This window comes from Tamandua tetradactyla, chromosome 11 (assembly GCF_023851605.1).
Source record: "Tamandua tetradactyla isolate mTamTet1 chromosome 11, mTamTet1.pri, whole genome shotgun sequence".
Classification (NCBI taxonomy): domain Eukaryota; kingdom Metazoa; phylum Chordata; class Mammalia; order Pilosa; family Myrmecophagidae; genus Tamandua; species Tamandua tetradactyla.
In genome coordinates this window covers 12,250,618-12,257,853 of record NC_135337.1, presented here as the reverse complement: position 1 = coordinate 12,257,853, position 7,236 = coordinate 12,250,618, and the positions used below count along the sequence as shown (strand labels likewise).

Here is a 7,236-nt window from a genome sequence, read left to right as displayed (position 1 = left end):
TGGGCATTATGGGATTGAGAAAGCCTTCTTGACCAAAATGGGGAAGAGAAATATAAGACAAAATAAAGTTTCAATGCTGAGAGATTTCAAACAGAGTTGAGAGGTTATCCTGGAGGTTATTTTTATATATAAAAAAAAGAATAAAGATACTACAAGAAGGGAAAACTACCAAAAAAATCTCCCTAATGAATATAGATGCAAAAATTCTCAACAAAATATTATCAAATCAAATCCAATAACACATTAAAAGAATTAAACATTATGACCTAGTGGGGTTTATATCACAAATGAAGGGTGGCTCAACATAAGAAAATCAATCAATGTAATACAGCACATTAACAAATCAAAAGAGAAAAATCACATGATCATATCGATTGATGGTGAAAAAGTGTTTGACAAAATGCAGCATCCTTTTCTCATAAAAACACTTCAAAAGGTAGGAATCAGAGGAAGCTTCCTCAGTATCATAAAGAGTGTATATGAAACACCCATAGTCAGCATCATACTTAAAAGTGAGAAATTGAAGTATTCCCCTAAGATGGGGAATGTCTTAGCTAGAGTGATGAGGCAGGAGAAAGAAATGAAAAGCATCCAAATAAGAAATGAAGAAGTAAAACTTTCTTTATTTGAGCCATGTACCCTACCAATTAACTTACAAACATAAATAAGTTCTTGCATGAAATACTTCAAAGGTCTGAATCTTGTACAAAGAGTCAAAAATAGAAGGGTATAGTGGGAAAACTACTATGGCATGCTATGTTCTATATTTTACAGGAAAGCATCAACAGTACCTCAGAAATAGTAGGGGTAAATAATTGGGGGGAAGATAAGCATTAAGGGGAGGTTTGGATTTTGTATTTGTGAGGGTGTGTTTATTGGTTATTTTCCTCTTTGGAGCAATGAAGATTAGCTAAAATTGAAAGTGTTGGTGATTGCACAAATAAGTGAGAATACCTGAGACATGGACTGTTAGCTTTGGACATTATACATGATGTCCAGTGGATAGATGTGGCTGAAGGATACATTGACTGAGAAGTAGAATGACAAAGTGTCATGTATACATATGATGGAATATTGTGTCTACAAAAAGGGGCAAAGTTGTGAGGCATGCAATGAGATGAATGAAACTTGGGGACATTATGTGGTGCAAAATAAGCTAGAAACAAAAGAGCAAATACCGTATGGTCTCTTTTAGAAAATACTTATAAGAAAATTGGAGCATAGATTGTGAGCTCTTATAGCAGCCATAGTTAGTCTGAATTTATAAGTATATTTCTAGAGCCTGAGACAAAAAGCTATATATGTATAAGCTGGTATTTCCCTGGAACTTTGAGTATCTCTGTGACACCTAAGATTCAGAGCTGGAGGTCTGCCACTCTGAAAGTCAGCTTTGCTGTATACAATAACAGTTAAAGTAACCAGCAAAGAGACCAGACTTTGATTAGAAATAAAAACAAAATCCATCTACCTGGGACTAAGGTAAATCAGAATACAGAACAAAAGATGGTACTGTATGTACTCTAGAGCATTGCCTACTGTATGAGACCAAAAGTAAACAGGTTTATTGTTTCTAGAACCTAAGTTTTCTGTAACACAATCTAAATCAAGCTGTCCAAAGAGCTCATTTAAATAACCCAAAACTTGAAGCCCAAAACAGGAACAAGTGCTTGTAATTCTGTATAGCCTAAAGTAATAGCTGGAGACATCCCAGACTATGGTGGTCTGATAATTATAAAGTTTTGGTATAAAGCAACAGTGGCTCAGTGGCAGAATCCTCATCTGCCAAGCCAGAGACCTGGGTCTGATTCCTGGAGCCTGCCTATGCCAAAAAAAAAAAAAAAAAAAAAAAAAAAAAGTATTGGTAGAGTCCCTTGAGGGAGTGAAGAAGAAATATGGAACTATTAAACTTTCCCATCTGGGAAACCCCTGGTGCTCTCTAAAACATTAGGGACACCCAAGTTAATAGGCCAAGTCCTTGATTCTGAGGCTTCCCCTTATGAAACTTATTTCTGTAGTGGAGAAAATAAAACTACCCATAATTATGCCTAAGAGTTACTTCCAGCAATCCTCTTTGGTTGCACAGATATGGCCTCTCTCTCTGCATAAGCCTAACACTTCAAGAAAAATCATTACCCTTCCCCCATACAATGAGATGATATTCAGGGGTGAAAGTCTCCCTGACAACATGGGACATGATTCCCAGGGATGAGCCTGGCCCTAGCACTGTGGCATCGATAATGCCTTCTAGACCAAAGAAGAAAAGAAAGGTAACAAGATATCAGTGGCTAAGAGAGTTCAAATGTGTTGAGAGGCTATCCTGGAGCTACTGTTATGTAAACTTCAGCTAGATATTGTTAATTACCATGATTTGCCAAATCCCAGCCAACAACTTGCCTACTAACCCTAAAGAACAGGCTCTAACAGAGACTCCATAAAAGTTTCATGCACCAAGTTTACTCTCTTGAAACCCCTTAGCTCCAGAGAGTTTCTAGGTTAGATAAGCCCTGAAATCCACAGGGTCCTAGAATGTCAACTAATGCCATTAGCTATCCTATATTATTGAGACCCTTTTTCAACATGAAAAAGTTAGGCACAGCCCAAAGATTCTTACAGAGTGTGAGAAGAATCAAACGAGGAGGAGTTATAACAAAGAGTAGGATTTAACAAACGAATATTACTGCTGAATCACATATTCATCTTTCTTTTAGCCTCCAGTGTTTTAGAGCTGCTAGAGAAAGAAACCTGAAATTGTGAAATGACAGTCCATAACAAACTATGAAATCTGTTCTGTAGCTGCTTGTTGGAGTGTACTTTGAAAATTATTACATTTTCGTTTCTTACATATATGTTATATTTCAAATACAAGGTGTCAAGTAAAAAATAAATAATTAAAGCAATTTGTGAGTGCACAGAGAAAGAGAAATCAGCACAGTGGATAAAAGCAAGTCCCCAGAGTCATACCTTTTGACTTCTGATCTCAGGTGACTCATTAATTTCCTGCTCTTAAGAATATTGTTAATTTCTCCAAGCCTCAGTTTTCTCATCAATAAAATGGAAATAGTAATAGTACTTATATCATGGGGTTCTGTGAGCATCCATCCATGTATTTATCCATTGGATATATATTTATTGAGAGCCTGCTACATCAAAGGCACTGTTCCTGGAATTGAGAACATAACAGTGAACAAAAAAAAGTCCCTGCTCTCATGTAACTTAGATTCTAGTCAGAGAGAAACTTGACAAATAGAGAAGTAGGTTTATTAAAAAAAATGGCCAGGTATTTTAAACAATATTTTTAAAAGGCAAGGGAGGCAACATGATGGAGAGGGTGTTTGTCATGGTTAGGGACAGGTGTCAACTTGGTCAAGTTGTGGTACCTGTTCATCTGATTGGGCAAGCGCTGGCCTGTCTGTTGCAATGAGGACATTTCATAGGATTAGGTCATGATCAGATCAGCTACATCCACAGCTGATTCCATTTGTAATCAGCCAAGGGGGAGTGTCTTCTGCAATTAGTGATGCTAAATGCAATCATGGGAAACCTTTTAAGGAGGACTCAGAGGAGACAGGTTCCATTCCTGCTTTGGCTGGTGAGCCTCTCCTGTGGAGTTCATCCAGGCCATCCATCAGAGTCATCGGCTTCGCAGCCTGCCCTGTGGATTTTGGACTCTGCGTTCCTATGGTCACGTGAGACACCTTCATAAATTTTATATTTGCAAGTGTTCCCTGTTGATTCTGTGCAGTAGCCAGGGCAAGGGGGAAGAGAGGATGTGGTTGGGGTATCCAGGTAGGTTCTGCCACATAGGGTTTTGTAAGAAAAGGTAAGATCTTGACTCCCAAATGTGGTGGTGTGATAGGAGCTCTTGGAGGGTTTGAGAGGAGGATTGGCAAGATCTGATTTACATATAAAAGGATCCCTCTGTCTGCAGGTGGAGAAGTTAAATGTTCTGCTGAGGTGCTTAGCACAATGTCTGACACACATAATCACTTTTGATAATGCCAACTGCGAAATAACAATCTAAGCTACAAGCCAATAAAGGCATTTATTTGGGGGTCTTTGAATTGCAATTCCAGGGACACAGATTTAGAGAACACTGAAAATCATACTCCATCTTGGCACTTCAGGTGAGAAAAAGACGATTACATAAATTGTTTGGGATTGGTGGACATTTGTAGAGCTCCAAATGTCCTTCAGTTTAGATAGTTTTCAGATTTCTTTATCTTGGCCTTTGTTTATGGTGTCCTCATGTCTTTAGGCTTTTGAAGGACACTGTTGACTGAAGCTTTGCATTCTTTGGCAGTTTGTCACATCTGGCTGAGATTTGCAGAGTAACCTCTTGAATGGCCTCCTGACTCTTAGCCATAGGAACTCTTTAAATCTCTTAGCCATAGGAACTCTATTGTGTTCTATTTCTTTTCACAATAACTGTTGGCAATTTATCATTAAAAGATGAGCCTGTCTGCCTTAATAGAAAATTCTCCTGCAAGGTGAGAATCAAAATAAGGAGTCTGTAAGTCTCTCCTGTCCACTCTGACCCTGAGCTAGATGCACAACAGAAGAACCAAGAGACCACCCAGCCCATGAGAAACTTACACTCTTGGGAAAAGCCACCTGGAAAGAGCGCAGCATCCCTCAGCGAGGGGGTCTTCTGGGCTCCTTGCACAGACTTTCCCATCTCACACAGATCTCCTTCCAAGAGACAGTGCTAGATCTTAAAGCAGCTAGAAGTGAACACCTAAAACTGTAGAATTGTAACCCATACCAAACTCTGAATTCTGTTCTACAAATAATTGTTCTGTGCTTTGAAATTTATTGCTTTTTTGTATATATGCTATTTTTCACAAAAAGAAAAAATAAAATCTTGAATGCAATGATGAAAAATGTTTATTCCATCTAGCCTCCAATGTTCTGGAGCAGTTAGAAGGAAAAATCTGAGATGGTGTTATGGTAGCCCATGACAAACTCTGGGATCTGTCCTGTAACTACTTGCTGAAGCGTGCTTTAAAAAGTATTGCTTTTTTCTTTCTTTACTTTGTATATATGCTATATTATTCAATAAAATTTTTTTAAAGAGAAGGAGAGTTCAAGAAATAGTGTTAGACATAACCCCCTACCTCTCGCCCCTACCCTGCAGCCCTCCTCCTCCATCCACAAGCAAAGTTAACGATCTCATACAATTGCACTGAAGAATAGAAGCAAGAAAAATGATTGCCAAACAGAAAACCAATAACACTGATTGAAAAAATTTTATTTAGCTTGAATGTTGGTGCTTGAGGAAAAGCCAGTTTAATTAGAGGATAGTGAGAATTTAAGTGGCAACTTGGTGGAAATCACAAAAGAGACTTTGAGAAGCTGTGGAGTGTGCAGCACTAGTTATTTCCCAGTTATTCAATTAAGCAAACATCCAATGAGTGCCTTCCACATGAAGCAGGACAGAATTGGACAAATGCAAAGAAATAAAAAAAGCAATGATTTTCAAAGCACACTTCAACAAGCAGTTACAGGACAGATCCCAGAGGTTGTCATGGGCTAACATAAGATCTCAGATTTTTCCTTCTAGCTGCTCCAGAATATAGGAGGCTAGAAAGAACAATTTGTTTTTTAGTCATCACAAACAACTTTTTTACTTTCTTTTTTTGTGTGAAAAATAACGTATATACAAAAAAAGCAATGAATTTCAAAGCACAGCCCCACAATTAGTTGCAGAACAAATTTCAGAGATCAACATGGGTTACAACTCCACAATTTTAGGTTTTGTTTCTAGTGCTCTATGATACTGGAGACTAAAAGAGATATCAATTTAGTGATTGAGCTTTCACATTCATTTGTTAAATCCTATCTTCTCTGTATAACTCTGCCATCACCTTTGATCTTTCCATCGCTGTCTTTATGGACAGCCTAACTTTTAATGCTGGAAGGGCCTGCCACTAATATGGGGTAGGGGAATGGAACTACGTGATGTTCTGAAGAGGCTGGGCCCTCTAGATTTCAGGGTTTATCTGGTCCAGGGTCCCTTCTGGAGGTTGTAGGTTTCTGGAAGGTTACTCTTGTGCATGGAACACATTATCTCTTTAACATGTACTATCTCTCTTTTTCTTCACTAAGCTTTATTACTTATTCCTACTGGCTTCTCTCATTTCTGAACTCTTTTAGTGTTGAAACTACTAGAACCTGGAACCTGGAATAGGGCCCAGTGGCACCATTGCCAGCCAGGCACCAGTTACATTTGCATCAGGGCAAGGAATACAAAGGTGAGTTGACACACTCTCTCCCTTCCAGAAGCCTACTGTTATTGGGTATAATTTCTCCCTAGAATGTACAGCTTTGTTCCTGTATACAGTTGGATTTTAACACTCAGCTTGACCTTTCCAGCCATGGCTAGGGTCAGTGTTTGGTTGGCAGGTATAGTGCAGAGAAGGAGAGGAACATCCTGGATTGAGTAGGCAGGAACTGGACAATATAAGGTGGGGAAGTCAAAGACGAAGAAAAATGAGAAGTGAGTAGTGAGAAGTGGAAATAAAGAGCAGAGAGGGCCTGTGTGGGCTGTGACTCCAATGGTTTACATCTCCTGGCAACAAGGGACATGACTCCAGGGGATAAGCCTCTTCCTGGCATTGTGGGAGTGAGAAAGCCTTCTTGACCATAAGGGGGAAGAGAGAAATGAGACAAAATAAAGTTTCAGAGGCTGAGAGATTTCAAATAGAGTTGAGATGTTATTCTGGAGGTTATTCTTATGCAGTGTATATATCCCTTTTTTAGTATTTAGTGTATTAGAATAGCTAGACAGAAGTACCTGAAACTGTTCAACTATATTCCAGTAGCCTTGATTCTTGAAGACGATTGTGTAACTGTAAGGCTTTTACAGTGTGCCCATGTGATTCTGAAAACCGTGTTGTTGTGATAGCTTTGGCAGCACATATACTAAAATTGGAATGATATGGAGAAGATTAGCATGGCCCCTGTGCAAGGATGACATGCAAATTCATGAACAATTTCATTAAAAAAAGAAAAAGAAAAAGCAAAACAAAACCTTGTTGCTGATACTCCCTTCATCCAGGGTATGGAAAGCTGAGTAAAAAAAAAAAAAAAAAGGTAAAAAAGTCTATATCGCTCAGTCTCTTCAAAAACATCAACCATTTGCATTCCCTTATCCTATAATGTCAACATTTTTTTTCAACATGAATAAGTTAGAATGATTATTGTCCAAATATCCCCAAAGATTGGGAGGGGGATCAA

At 38.5% G+C, this 7,236-nt stretch overlaps 1 non-coding gene across 1 annotated transcript; it reads left to right on the top strand.

Moving 5' to 3' along the window:
- The first annotated feature begins 6,897 nt into the window (after positions 1-6,897).
- On the top strand, positions 6,898-7,004 carry LOC143651054 (U6 spliceosomal RNA). Its single transcript, XR_013159803.1, has one exon. It is a non-coding gene; the product is annotated as a U6 spliceosomal RNA (small nuclear RNA).
- Positions 7,005-7,236: the final 232 nt, after the last annotated feature.